Here is a 16,306-nt window from a genome sequence, read left to right as displayed (position 1 = left end):
ATGATGAGAGCTCTGGAGACGATGAAAAAAAAGTCCTCCCATGTGTTGTTGCAGAATATTTTGGGTACAGGAAAAAACTGCAAGTACAAACTAGAAAATGGATCACATCTCTTTTTATACCCTAAAGGTGTGACTAGGGGAAGGTATTAACCTCGGCCCATCTGCTTTCAACCAGTTCTTACGGGCTTTCAGTTGGTACGTCATGACCTCCAGACGTTACCAAAAATATCAAGTCAACAGTTTCACAAAACTATTTGATGACATAATATAATTAGTCATGCGAACCCTGTGAGGATCTGCTGCAGACATTCTTTGGATGACCCTGTGCAGAAACATACATTCTAATTTCAAGTATAGTGTATGAAATGATCTGGCTAGCTGCTTCTGTCAGTGTGTAACTTCCTCCAAGGATACCCACAGTCATGCAAGCATTTCCAAATATGGTCTAACAGGAATTATTTTCATGCAGCGTCTTCATGACCTGGAGACATCCGGGGGCCACCTTCACAAGCGCTGAATAATATGACACACACAACACTCCAGATCTTTGGTTCATTAAATTATATTATTTTATTATATTATTGGGGCGGCAGTGGCTCAGCGGTAGAGCAGATGTCTTGAAGACGGATCGCCCGGCCATCGGTGGATCGATTCCCGCTCCCGCCATGACATCCCTTGGAGTGTGAGCTGACAGTGGGAGGTGTCAGCTCACCTCCCAGCCACTGCCGAGGCACCCTTGAGCAAGGCGTCGTCCCCACCACAAGCTTCTCATTGGGGCGCGACCTCCGAGCGCGACCTGTCACTCTTCCTCCCCTGGACTGGACTAACTGCATGATTACAGGCCCCTAGTGTGCTGTGTTTCAGGGGCCTTGTTCTCAACACTGTGTGTGATGTGCTGAAAAACTAACGAAATGCATGCATGAGAGTGTAAAGAGAATTTCCCCTCTGGGGATCAATAAAGGTTTGAATTATTATTATTATTATTATTATTATTATTATTGTATTATTTTATTGTATTAAAAACTTTCCACCACATTCCCCCCTTCCATGGCTTTTAAGCCATGGACCAAAACTGGGAAATTTAATAAAATGCAACAATCCAATTTTTAACCAAGATGGCGCAGATCTATGGCTACTATCTCACTATTCTTCCACTACAGACGGAGGCGAAAACCCCGATGACTGCATTCTTGGGGGAAAATTCCTCCGTGACCCTCACTGAGTGATTGCTTTCTTAGCCTGCAGAGAAGACAATCCAAACTTAGTAGCCTCCAAGACATTTGAACATGACCCTTTCATCTATAGATGTATCATTGCTAAATTTTAAAATAATTCATTATTCATCTTATTTCATTATTGAAAAAAAATTTTTTTTAAAGGTTTTTAAACTACTGATCAATCAAGTAAACACACTTCTAATATGAATTATGACATTCTGATTACTAAAAAACAGAGATTACTGAAAAACTGAACAATATCTAGTAGTGAGATTATGAATTATCACTGAAAAACTTCTTGGTGACACAAAGTTATCAGTCCTTCACAGTGTTCTCGTCCCGTACTTGGCTGCATGGCAATAAGGACATTCCCCAGAGCCCAACCCCTAATGGTGTGAGGATCTCCCTGCTTCACTGACATCGAGACGAGTGGAATCTATATATCCACCCCCCTTTGTAGTCAGACTTCCCCTCAGACCGGTGGGTGAGCTTCTGGCAGGAGTCCCCACTGCCGCTATGTGCAATGTAGAGGGACACTTCACTCATTTCCATCATCTTCATCACTGGAAGGCTCTCCTTTCGCTTCTCCCATGTCGTCGCAGTCAGGCGCTGGATACAGGTCTGGAATCTGTGGAGGTTCTCTGGCCAACACTACCATCTGCCTCTCTACTCTAGGTATCAATACTGACTTCATCACTGGGATGCAACAGCAGAACACAAAACCTAGTATCACTACACATACTAAACTCACAACTCCTATCTTAAACAGTCCTTGTTTCCATCCTCCCAACATATTATCGAACCAGCCTACGAAACCTGATTCAACATCCTGTCCTGCATTCTCCTTTACCTCAATCCTGAGATTCTTAATCCTCTTCATAGCCTTGGTAAAGGCACCATCTGGAGCCGTGTTATCTTGAATATACTATATATACAACAGTTATCACCTATCAAAGCACAAACACCACCTCGTTCAGCCAATAACCAGTCCAAAACTTTTCTATTCTGCCAGGCCACGGCACTGGTAGCATCCACCTGCTCACCAAGAGAAATCAAAGCGTCATCAGTGTAATTAATAAAACGCTGTTGATTATAATATATGTAATTAACCCACTCAGTGTTCTTATTGGTAGTTATCCATGGTAAAATAGACTCAAACCCTGATTTAACCTCATTCCTGGCCTTAAACCTTTCTGGAATCCCTCTAGGCTGGCCTATTGAATCAAAATAAACATTAGAATCTGGAACATATTGTCTCTTAGCCCTGTTAACAACATTATGATCTTTACTCGGTTGATTCTCATGGGGAATTACAACTATCTCCTGCACTATATGCACCCTCGCACATCGGCCTGCCCCATCTAAAGGAAGAATAGAATAAAGTCGCTATCCTCCACACCACCAATAATGATCAGCCATAACTGCACTTTGGTGATAATAAGGACACGCTGAAACATAATCAGGGCTTAGAGACAAACCCTTTCGTTGAGTAGCAGGTGCCAAAGTTGGTTTAGAACAATTAGCATCTACATTCCACATGTAAGTACATCTAGCTGAGTTTATTATTCCTAAATACACACTCCCTGATTTTTCAAAGCATTCAAACCCTCCTACTGGTATTAAAGGAACTCCTGTTGGGATCCCGAGCTCTGCATTACGTCTGCCAATCCTTTCATCCAACTCCATACAACGCTGTGCATTAGTCTTTCCCCTAGTATCATGCATAATAGAAGGCCAGTACTTATCTGATCCCAGGAACAGCAAACACTCTACCTTACACCATGGTCGAATAGTCCCCATGTATCTGCCGATTTCACCAACACACTTCTGCCAGCTGAAAACAGTATTTATCACAAACAGACAATCTATCTTAGCTTTAGTACAGATATAGCAGTCAGTCTTATGATTAAGATAACCTACAAACTGAACCCACTTATACCAACCATTCTTTTCTGGTCCAACCGCAATTTCTGACTCTTCTTCTTCAAACAAGCTACCTCTTTCTCTTTGGTTGGAAAAAGTTCAGGCATATCTTCCAATCCTAACATTTTCCTGTGGAACCAGTTAGTAATTGTAGGGATTAGATTATTAGCATCATTATTGGTATCACTTCTCTTTGGGGAATTGAATAACTGGAAACTGTAGTTTCATCATCCCCATCATAGCCAGGAGGAGAAGAAGGAGCATTCCCCCCTTTCAGGGAATCCTTCCCCTGGCCTCACTGAGAATGTCAATGGGTGCTTTTAAGCAATACTTTAAATGATACCACGTAGGCGATCCTTTGACCTGCACTGCAGTGGAAGTGGCTCTCACCACCTCGTACGGACCCTCTCGTCGGGGGATGTTCCACTTCTGTCTGAAAACCTTTATGTACACCAAGTCACTGAAGGTGGAGTCTCCTCACGGTCAGATTTTGCCTGTAATGAGATAACATGAGCAGAGATGCTCCTGTGGATATTAGTCATTTGTCTGACATACGACTTCATGTCATTTGTCAAAATTTCAAGAGAAGGTCCCTTAGCTGTTTTGTAAATTGGAGAAGGCATTGACCTGCCGGTTAAAGCTTCATTTGGTGTTTTTTTCAGGTCTCTATGAGCACTTGATCTATATGCCATGAGCGCAAGTGGCAGTGCATATACCCAATTTAACCCTGTGCACATGCAAATTTTCAAGTTTGTTTTTCAAAATCCCATTCACTCTTTCCACAATACCTTGACTCTGAGGATTGTACACACATCCAAATCTCTGCTTGATTCCTAACTTCTGCAACATGCATTTCACGGTTTTATCCACAAAACTCCTTTCCATTGTCTGAACTTATTCTTAGTGGAATCCCGAACCTTGGAACGATTTCACGGCACAGAAACTTTGCAACAGTTTCTGCATTTTTGTGTTTGGACGGTGTCGCTTCAACCCATCTGCTGAATCTATCTATCACCACTAACATATACCTCTTCCCTTGCACTGGTCTCACCATATCAACATAGTCCATGACCAGGTGTAGAAAAGGTCCTTCAGGTGCTGGAATATGTCCAGCAGGAGGTGTTTCTCCTTTTCGAATGTTACTTTTTAAGCCAATCACTTCATCAACATGTTGTTGTAGTTTAGGAGCCCAAAAATTCCATTCTCAAATTTTTCTCATCACTTCGCCTCTAGACTCATGGCCTACCCCATTAGCCTCATTGATCAGTAAAGGTAGGAGTCCACTAGGAGCAAATAGGCCGTCATGGTTTCTCCACAATCCTTCAGCATCCTTAGAAGCTCCTCTTTGAAGCCATAAATGGCATTCTGCTTCTGGAGCTTCTTCTTGTAACAATATCAAATCTTTAGAAGTTATTTGTTCCTCAAGGTCCACAGCATGAGTTACCATTATAGCTTTATTTTTTACTGAAGCTGAACTTTTAGCTGCTTCATCTGCTGCTGCATTTCCTTTGTCAACTCATGAATCATTTTTCTGAGGTGCAGCACACTTTATTATGGCTAAATATCTTGGTTTCATCATTGCCATTAAAAATGTCATGATCTGATCACGGTGCTGAATGGGAGAGCCGTCATTTTTTCTCAAACCTCTCCCCTTCCACGCTGCACCAAACAAATGACACACCCCATGTGCATAGGCAGAATCAGTATAGATGTTAGCGTTTTTACCTTGTGCATACTCACATGCATACGTCAAAGTCTGTCGTTCTGCCAACTGGCTGGAACACAGCTGCACACACTCTTCCATTCGAACAATCTCAAACAAGTTTTGCCATGTTTTAACTCAATAACTGCACAACCTGCTCTGAGTGCTTCCCCATCTCTGTAGCAGGAGCCGTCCACAAAACAGAGTCATGTCGGCTGACTCCAAAGGGATAGCACTCAGGTCAGACCTTCATTTAACATATCTCTCTGCCTCAGCCACACAGTCATGTGGTTCTCCCTCAAATGGGAGTGGAATGGAGTCTGCTGGGTTCTTCACCCTGCAGACATGCAATGTGACATCCTCATATTCAAGAAGTCGGTGATAGTCAGTCAACTGTTGTGCGGTTAACACAAATTTTCCTCTTTCAATTAAGTTTATCAACTTATGATGTGATAAAATCTCTATCGAATAGCCCATAGTAAGAGCTGATGCTTTTTCATACAACAAATGAGCGGCAGCCAGGTGCTGATAGCAGTCTGGCAAACCTAGTTCTACCGGCGTTAGTGCAACAGAATAATAGGTAATTGGTTGAGCATGTGTACCTATTCCTGTTTTCTGGCCTAACATCCCTACTGCATGTCCCTGACGACACGACACAAACAACTGGAATGGTTTCTCATAGTCTGGAAGAGTCAAAGCCGGCGCCTGCTGTAACAAAGTTTTAATAGTTTCAAAAGCAATGTGTAGAATAATCTATGTATGTGTCTATATGATGTTTATGTATAATCATTATAGTGTCTTTTGGTGTATATAAGTGACACACTTATCAAACAACCCAATTTTCTGACAAAAATTACTTTTAACTCCACATTAATGTTTTTCACAAGATGGTGTTTGTAAACTGGATAACCTCCAACATGAACCCAAAACAGTATTCTTAAACTGGATAGCCTCCAACCCCTAACATCTAATCATTACCCACTATTAGAAAATTTAATTCCACGCTTACTCTGAATAGTCAGTAAAAAAAATTGAAAAATAAATTGTGCAACAAATGAAAATATTAGAGATAACAGTTAATATCAATTATTGGGGGCTTTTGGATAAATCTTTAACTGCGTCTAACGCAATAAATCAAACAAAGAGAGAAAGGCAACCACTGGCTTTCTCTAACAAAAAAATAAAAAATAAAAAATAGCAGCGCTGCTCATTCACACCACAGTTATCATGCAAGAATCTAAAGTTTATTTACCAACAACTCAAAAATCTATTTAACCTTTTACACACTCGATACCACTACACCAAAGTATTCCACATAAAAATATGACGGTTTATCACTCAGCACTAACACACACACACACACACACACACACACACACACACACACACACACACACACACACACACACACACACACACACACACACACACACACACACACACACACACACACACACACACACACACACACACCAAATTCCTTTTCAGATAAACAGAGAAGTAGAGTGTGAGGCCAAGGGGAGGGGGTGAGAGAGAGAGAGAGAGAGAGAGAGAGAGAGAGCGAGAGAGAGAAAATAGAGCAGACAAAGAACAAATAGACAAGTATTTATAGGCAAATCACCAATTTATCAATCTCCACAAGCACTTAAGCAATTTGTATGGCACTAGAAAGAGTCTAACAGGAACATAAAAATTATCCCACCCCAGTCTGGACAAATATTTACAGAGATCTCAGGTGGACCGGCCGTACTTTCACATTCTACATGGGAATCAAGCTCAAGGCTCTACGCAACGACCGGAGACGAATCGATCATTGACACACTCAATGTGTTTATCACCCCGTCACCTATGGAAACCTGCCTGAACGGCGTCAAAACTCTTCATCAATCATCAGCTTGAAAAGACATTATGACCTCATAGGCGCAGTTCCACACGATTCCACCAACCCTGAAGTTAGAAAACCGTGCGGCACCCGATCTGAACTTCCGTCCTCCACAGCAAACAAGTCTCTAATTTTATTGTGGCTTTCGAAGCTTTGTTTGTTCTTTAACGATTGGTGACCCTGATATACAGTATACTAGGGATGAGCGAGTACACCACTATCTGTATCTGTGTCTGTTCAACCAACTAGATTATCTGTATCCGTATCTGTACTCGGAATGGGCAGGGCTTAAACCGGAAGTGGGTATAGTTTGACCGGAAATGGGTGGGGCTTAAATCACTACATTATTAAGTCTAAAATTGATATGGATTGATCACAAGTTGCTATATTTATTGTTTATTTTAAAACTATTTACTGAACAGCCTCGAAATTGAGATTCAAATCAATGTTTTTGATCACAGAAGTAAGAGAACTATTTACAGAACAAGTTTTTTATGGAACTGAGTCAGAACATGAATATTCTATGAATGACTATTTACCGAAGAGCCTCAGAAGTGAGATTCGACGCTTTAGATCGCAATAGTGAAGGAACTATATATAGAACAATTAAACACAAAGTGCATAAATGAAGTGCATGCAATAGGAAATTATCAACTACGAAGTATGCATGAACAAGAATTGTCAATATTATAATGGCACTAACTTCTGCATTGACACAGTCGGCGATTTTGTGCCAGCGATCCTTGCGCCGTTTGGCAGCTGCAACTATGTTGCTTTTTGCCTGGATTATTGATTTGTATTGCTCGTATTTATTAATTATTACTGTTTGCTCCTCCGTTGTGAAATATGCGGCTCGGGCCGGTTTGTTGAATGTTTGCGATTGGTCACATGCAGCAACCTCCACCCTTTTTATGTGAGCGCACACAGATCTAGAGTGGACAGGCCTGAATTGAATTAGTGAGTTGATGGCCGGCTTTATGGTACCGAAAATCCAGAGGGCGGAGGTCTCGGTAAGTGAAGCCAGATAAGTAAGAGGAAGCCCGGCTAGGTTCATCAAGCTTTATCGTACATGCCTCAGGTAACCAAACACCGAAATAGAGGCAAGCTGAAGAAAACCTAAGAAGAAAGACGTGAGCTACGGTGATGCCACCAACAGTCCGATCAGTAAATGTCTGCGTGTGCCGGAGAGTGGGACAGGGACAAGCTCCGCTCTAGCTGCAGTCTGTAGGGAGGGGCGGGAAGTATGTGTGACGTGCCAATCACAGAGCGTGGAAACAGTCAGGATGATTTCTTTCAGTCCGATCACGAGTATTAACGGGTTTACTTGTATTCGTACTCGTCAAAAATGCCGGATACTCGCTTCATACGAGTATCCGGCATTTTTGACGAGCTTCATACTAGTATCCGGCTCAACTCTAATATACAGTTCACCAAGCAAACCTGCCAAATATGGCATTAAAACATAACCAGACTTATCAGGCCTAATTCGGTCTAACCAGTATTGCTGCAACTCCGTATTTCCCCTTTTTCAAAGAGTGCCTGATTTCTTATTTTTCTGTTCAAGTCATGCCCCTCCATCTGTTGTAGGAGAAGTTCTTTCTGCTGCTCTCGGATTAAACGTTGTATTGAATTTTTTTGATTTTCCATTAACATAAACAATACAATACAGTGTGGCACAGTGGTGCAGTGGTTAGCGCTGTCGCCACACAACAGGGGGTCCGGGTTAGAGTTCCTCTTTGTGTGGAGTTTGCATGTTCTCCCCGTGTCTGTGGGGGATCTCTCCGGGTTTTCTGGCTTCCTCCCACTTCCAAAAACATGTGCTTCAGGATAATTGGCCGGTCCCAAATTGCCCGCAGGAGTGTGTGTGTGTGTGTTTGTGTGTATATGTGTAGCTCCGTGGTGCACTGGTGTCATCCCGGGAAATTGCCCTGCCTCACTCCCTATGCCAGCTGGGTTAGGCTCCAGCTCCCCGTGACCCATGCAAGTGGATGCAGCAGGTAAGAAAATAAATAAACAATATAGAAAGTAAATAACAAAGATTAACACATATAACTCAAAACGCTGGTGTTACCCCACAAACAATTACAACAGTCAATTATTTATACTTAACTCGCTTCATATCTAAGTCACAGTTCCAGAATGCCAAGGAAGTAAAAGGACCCCAGGTGAAGATATACCGGTCAGATTTGGTAAGTAGAGAGTAAATTACTATGTCATAAGCAGCCAATTGAGCCATTATTGTAGCCCAATCTTCATAAGCGGGTGGGGTTTTTTTGCGCCAATGTCTCAGAAGCATCAGTTTAGCTATTGTAAAAGCCAAACAATCCATCTCTGTTCAAAAGAGATGTATCTGAGTTATATAGTTGAACCCAAGACGGACAATTTAGCTGAGACTTGAAAGCTCTTGTTCAGTACGTCAAACATTACCTGCTGGATGTTCTGCCACCATTCCTTAAGAACCGGGCATGTCCATACCAGCGTATATGCAAGATAGAAGCGCCTTCTCCAGCACATTTCCATCAACAATCAGTTGGTAACAGTTTCTGTCACGTGTGGCGGGATATGGACCCAAAGGCAGGACACCAAAGGTAAATCTTTCTTCCATGATTTATTTGGTGGGATCCAAGTGCAGGAGCAGACTCGAGTTGGGGTGCAGGAACAGGAGCAGACTCAGACTGGGGTCCAGGAACAGGAGCAGACTCGGTCTGGGGTGCAGGAACAGGATTAGACTCGGGCTAGGGTGCAGGAACAGGAGCAGACTCTGGCTGGGGTGCAGGAACAGGAGCAGACTCTGGCTGGGGTGCAGGAACAGGAGCAGACTCGGGCTGGGGTGCAGGAACAGGAGCAGACTCGGGCTGGGGTGCAGGAGCAGGAGCAGGCTCAGGAACAGAACCGGGCTCAGGTGCCGAAACAAACTCTGGCGCGGGGATGGGAGCAAGTTGGCGTCCGGGCATGAGTACCGGAACAGGCTGAGTTCGGGACGCGGGGACCGGAGCGGGCTTTGGAACAGATCAAGCAGAGAAGGTGGAGCTGGAATTCCAGTATATGCTGCCAGACTAGGTGTCTCTTCCCCACTGTCTCCACTCGGCAGCCTGTTCCGGATTCCAGGACAGGACGGCAAGATAGTCGGTGTTCGCTGGGTCCAGTTATGGCTGGTTCGTTCTGTCACATGTGGCGGGATATGGACCCAAAGGCAGGACACCAAAGGCAAATCTTCCATGATTTATTTGAGACTCAAAGAATTCTCCAGATAGTCAAGAAACATAACAGACTTCCAGGAACTAAACAAGAGAAAACCAACCAGTATCTAGCTCTCATTGAGACCAGGTGGAAAGGTAGAAAGGTTAGACATTTAGGAACAGGGTTCAAGTTGTTCTAGCATGGTGTAGATAGGAAGAGAAATGGAGTAGGACTTATCTTGAAGGCGGAAATTGTTAGGAATGTCAGAGAGTGTCAGATAGAGTGATGAGTCCGAAGCTAGAAATCAAAGGTGTGATGTTCAGTGTTGTCAGTGGGTATACTCCACAGATAAGATGTGAGCTCAAGGAGAAATTCTGGTCTATGTATGCTCACGCAGAGCATACATAGACCAGACTGGTGAGAAGGTTGTCATTGGTGCAGTCTTCAAAGGACATGTTGGTGCAGGAAACAGTGGTGATGAGGAGGTGATGGTCAGGTTTTGTATCCAGGAAAGGAATGCAGAATGACAGATGGTGGAATCGGCTATAGTGAATACTTTCTTCCAGAAGAGGTAGGAACATGGGGTGACCTATAAAAGTGGAGGTAGGAGCACACAAGTAGACTAACTCCGAGCAGAGCCTTATTGCTGCTGGGACAGGCATGCTTCGTCCCATAAGCATTTGGTGAGGCGAAAGATGTGTGTTTCTGTGAGTTTGCATGCGGTAGCTCATTAGTGCGAGTGGTAGCGCATCGACCCAGTTAAGCTTTGTGCCAGCGCAGATGTTACTGATTTTTGCTTTTAGGGTCCCATTTATCCTTTCTACTGCGGTGGAAACATTTTTAATACAATAAAATGATACAATATAATAATATAATAAAATAATATCATTTCACAGAACCAAAGATCTTGGATTGTTGTGTGTGTCAAATTATTCAGCGCTCGTGAAGGTGGCACCAGGATGTCTCGAGGTCATGAAGACGCTGCATGAAAATAATTACTGTTAGACCATATTTGGAAATGCTTGCATGTCGGTATCCTTGGAAGAAGTTAGACACTGACAGAAGCAGCTAGCCAGATCATTTCATATACTGTACTTGAAATTAGAATATTTTTGAATGTTTCTGCACAGGGTCATCCAAAGAATGTCTGCAGCAGATATGTCCTCACAGTGTTCGCGTGACTGATTATATTATGTCATCAAATAGTTTTGTGAAACTGTCGACTTGATATTTTTGGTAACGTCTGGAGGTCATGACGTACCAACTGAAAGCACGTAAAGAACTGGTTGAAAGCAGATGGGCCGAGGTTAATACCTCCCCCTAGTATAAATGTTGTGTGATTCTTTTCATATTTTGTACATAGAACCCCACTGCAGTTCTCGTCTGTAAAGTTTTTCCGGAACCCAGAATATTCTGTAACAACACTTCGAAGGACTATCCATCATCTCCAGAGTTCTCATCATGCTTAGATAAGTATTTGTTGAACTTTTCTGTTTGTTGAACTTATCTGTCTGTTTGTTAATATCGCCAATGATATTATTGGACTCATACTCAACCTATTGATGATATTATTATACTGCTACTCAATCTATGCATGATTTGAATTGACAAATAAATATCTTGTATTTTAAACACTGTCTCCTGTCCTTAGGAGAAATGAAACCCCCACCACACTACAATACCTTGGCTGGCTGGATGGTACACACTATCTAGCCTCTGTTTCATGTTCAGATACTTCAACACTCCTTTCACGGCTTTTTGAACAAAAGCAGAACTATTATCTGAACTTATTTCTGATGGGATGCCAAACCGTGAAATCACCTCTCTGGTGAGGAACTTAATGACTGTGTCTGCTCCAAGAGTTTTAGATGGAATCGCCTCAACCCATCGACTGAAGCGATCAATTATCACCAACATATATCGTTTGCCATGAATAGATTTAATCATGTCCACATATTTCGTACACAAATATTTGAACAGTCCCCTTCTCGAACATTGTTTTCAGCACAAACATCACATTGATTCAGTACTTCTTTAACCACTGCTTGCAACTATGGAGACCAATAGACCTGCTCTCTTATCTTTTTCAACACCTCCCCTCGTCCACAGTGTGCAACACCGTGGGTTTATGAAATCAAAATGGTTAACAGGGCTACTGGTGCAACTATGAGTCCCTCATGGGATCTCCACAGACCCTTCTCGTCCTGTGTTGCTCCCCTCTTGAGCCACAGACTGTGCTCGCTGTGACCTGCTTCTTCCTGTATTAACATAATGTCTTCTGGTGTGACCACAGGTTCCAGCGACACTACTGGAGTCAAAATGGCGTTTTTGCATTTAGAGGATTCTTTGACAGCCTCATTTGCCGCATTATTGCCCCTCGTCATGAACCAAACATCACTTTCATTTATCTGCTTTAAGTTAAATATCGGTGTGTTGCATGGACTTTGTGCTTCGTTCAACGCTCCTGCCTTTAACAATCCATCAATAGTTGTACTGATTCCTTCAATTGCTTCTGGTTTTAACGGATACTGTGGTTTGTTCGGCAATTGAACATTGGGTTTCAGATCAATCTTTACTTGGTTGGCTGCCTTCACCAACCCCACATGTTCAGACCACAGTTGCTCAGGGACCTCACGCATCATTTCTTCTAGCAATGTGTCGTCTGATTCAGCTTCAGTTGTCTCTGGTGTACACAATATTGGAGTTGTAACTACCCATGGCACAGCTGTCATATTGGTTGTACATTCAATTTTAATAATGGTTTTGTCGTCTGAGATACTGTATATATAGACGGATTATCTGTTTTCCCCCAATTTACCTATGCCGCAATTTTCATCATGGGTCCCAGATCTTTTGATTCACATTTCTCATTCACCAATAGAGTAATGTATGGACTGGATTCTGGTACATGATACCATGTGGCTCTGTGGCCCATCTCCCCACATTCCCAGCATGCTCCAGGTGGACCTCGTCCTTGACTGCGACCTCAACCACCAAATTGTCTGTTGCTGTAAGGCTGTAAGGTTGCTGTGGGTAGGCATTGACAACTGGGGGTGATTGCATGGGCGGTGTCATCTGTGTGGTGGGCGTGTTTGTTGATGTGGGTGCTGTTTTCTTGGTTGTAACTAGTGCTTGGACTTTAACTTTGCCTTTTTACTGCAGCTCGTTCAGTTGCAGTTGTGCCAGCTTTCTCTGGACTTCTCTGTCCTGCTCTTTCACCCTCTTCTTCTTCTTTTCCTTTCGGCTTTTCCCTTCAGGGGTCGCCACAGCGAATCAATTTCCTCCATCTAGCCCTGTCCTTTGAATCCTCTTCTCTCACACCAACTACCTTCATGTCTTCCCTCATTACATCCATAAACCCCCTCTTTGGTCTTCCTCTAAGCCTCCTGCCTGGCAGTTCAAAACTCAGCATCCTTCTACCAATATATTCACTATCTCTCCTCTGGACATGTCCAAACCATCTCAGTCTGGCCTCTCTGACTTTATCTCCAAAACCTCTAACATGTGCTGTCCCTCTGATGTACTCATTCCTGATCCTATCCTTCCTGGTCACTCCCAGAGAGAACCTCAGCATCTTCATCTCTGCTACCTCCAGCTCTGTCTCCTGTCTTTTCCTCAGTGACACTGTCTCTAGACCAAACAACATCGCTGGTCTCACCACAGTTTTGTATACCTTTCCTTTCATTTTAGCTGAAACTCTTCTATCACACATCACTCCTGACACTTTCCTCCACCCGTTCCATCCTGCCTGTGCACGCTTCTTCACCTCTTTTCCACACTCTCCATTGCTCTGGACTGTTGAGCCTAAGTACTTAAAATCCTCCACCTTCTTGATCTCTTCTCCCTCTAACCTCACTATTCCACTTGGGTCCCTCTCATTCACACACATGTACTCTGTCTTACTGCGGCTAACCTTCATTCCTCTCCTTTCCAGGACAAACCTCCACCTCTCTAGCTTCTCCTCCACCTGTTCCCTGCTCTCACTACAGATCACAATGTCATCTGCAAACATCATAGTCCATGGAGATTCCTGTCTAACCTCGTCTGTCAGCCTGTCCATCACCATAGCGAACAAGAAGGGGCTCAGAGCTGATCCCTGATGCAGTCCCACCTCCACCTTGAACTCCTCTGTCACACCTACAGCACACCTCACCACTGTTTTACAGTCCTCATACATGTCCTGCACTGCTCTAACATACTTCTCTGCCACTCCAGACTTCCTCATACAATACCACAGTTCCTCTCTGGGCACCCTGTCATAAGCTTTCTCCAGATCTACAAAAACACAATGCAGCTCCCTCTGGCCTTCTCTGTACTTCTCTATCAACATCCTCAAAGCAAATACTGCATCTGTAGTACTCTTTTTTGGCATGAAACCATACTGCTGCTCACAAATGTTCACTTCTGCCCTTAGTCTAGCTTCCACTACTCTCTCCCATAACTTCATTGTATGGCTCATCAGCTTTATTCCTCTGTAGTTGCCACAACTCTGCACATCTCCCTTGTTCTTAAAAATGGGCACCAGCACACTTCTCCTCCATTCCTCAGGCATCTTCTCACTATCTAAGATCCTGTTGAACAACCCAGTCAGAAACTCTACCGCCACCTCTCCTAGACAGTTCCATACCTCTACAGGTATATCATCAGGACCGACTGCCTTTCCACTCTTCATCCTCTTCAGTGCCCTCCTCACTTCATGCTGACTAATCTTTGCTACATCCTGGTCCACAACAGTCACCTCTTCTAGTCTTTGTTCTCTCTCATTTTCCACGTTCATCAACTCTTCAAAGTACTCTTTCCATCTTCCCATCACACTACTGGCACCTGTCAATAGACTTCCATCCCTATCTTTAATCACCCTAACCTGCTGCACGTCCTTCCCATCTCTATCTCTCTGTCTTGCCAACCTGTATAGATCAGTCTCTCCCTCCTTCTTGTCCAACCTAGCATACAAGTCATCATAAGCTTCTTGTTTGGCCTTTGCTACTTCTACCTTCACCTTGCGCTGCATCTCCCTGTACTCCTGTCTACTCTCCTCAGTCCTCTCAGTGTCCCACTTCCTCTTGGCTAACCTCTTTCTCTGTATACACTCCTGTACCTCCTCATTCCACCACCAAGTCTCCTTATCTACTTTCCTTCCAGATGACACACCAAGTACTCTCCTACCTGTCTCCCTGATCACATTAGCTGTAGTTGTCCAGTCATCTGGAAGCACCTCCTGACCACCCAGAGCCTGTCTTAACTCCTTCCTAAAAGTCATGCAACACTCTTCCTTTTTCAGCTTCCACCATTTCGTCTTCTGCTCTGCCTTTGCCCTCTTCATCTTCCTCACCACCAGAGTCATCCTACACACCACCATCCTATGCTGTTTGGCTACACTCTCACCTACCAATACTTTGCAGTCACTGATCTATTTCAGGTTACACCGTCTACACAAGATGTAGTCTACCTGTGTGCTCCTACCGCCACTCTTATAGGTCACTCTATGTTCCTGCCTCTTCTGGAAGAAAGTATTCACTACAGCCATTTCCATCCTTTTTGCAAAGTCAACTACCATCTGTCCTTCTGCGTTCCTCTCCTGGATACCAAACCTGCCCATCACCTCCTCATCACCTCTGTTTCCTGCACCAACATGTCCATTGAAGTCTGCTCCAATGACAACTCTCTCACTTCTAGGCATGCTCTGCATCACTTCATCAAAGTCCGACCAGAATTTCTCCTTCTCCTCCAGCTCACATCCTACCTGTGGAGCATACCCGCTAACAACATTGAACATCATACCTTCTATTTCTAACTTCAGACTCATCACTCTATCCGACACTCTTTTTACCTCCAGGACATTCCTAACAAACTCCTCCTTCAAGATAACTCCTACTCCATTTCTCTTCCCATCTACACCATGATAGAACAACTTGAACCCTGCTCCTAAACTTCTAGCCTTGCTACCTTTCCACCTGGTCTCCTGTACACATAGTATGTCTACCTTCCTTCTCTGCATCATGTCAACCAACTCTCTACCTTTTCCTGTCATAGTTCCAACATTCAACGTCCCTACTCTCAGTCCTATGCTCTTGGTGTTCCTCTTCTCTTTCTTCGAGCGCACGCACTTTCCTCCTCTCCTTCTTCGACCAACTGTAATCCAATTTCCACCGGCGCCCTGTAGGTCAACAACGCCGATGGTGGTCGTTGTTAACCCGGGCCTCGACCGATCCGGTATGGAAGTCATAGGTTTGATTCGCATCTTTGATTTGGCAAAAGTTTTACGCCGGATGCCCTTCCTGACGCAACCCTCTGTATTTATCCGGGCTTGGGACCGGCACAATAAGACACTGACTTGTGTCCTCTTGCGGCTACATTGCTCTTTCACCCTCTGCTCATCCTTTATGTGTCTATCCACTGCAT

This window comes from Antennarius striatus, chromosome 1 (genome assembly GCF_040054535.1).
Source record: "Antennarius striatus isolate MH-2024 chromosome 1, ASM4005453v1, whole genome shotgun sequence".
In the NCBI taxonomy this organism is placed as follows: domain Eukaryota; kingdom Metazoa; phylum Chordata; class Actinopteri; order Lophiiformes; family Antennariidae; genus Antennarius; species Antennarius striatus.
Note: the sequence above shows the minus strand (reverse complement) of the source record.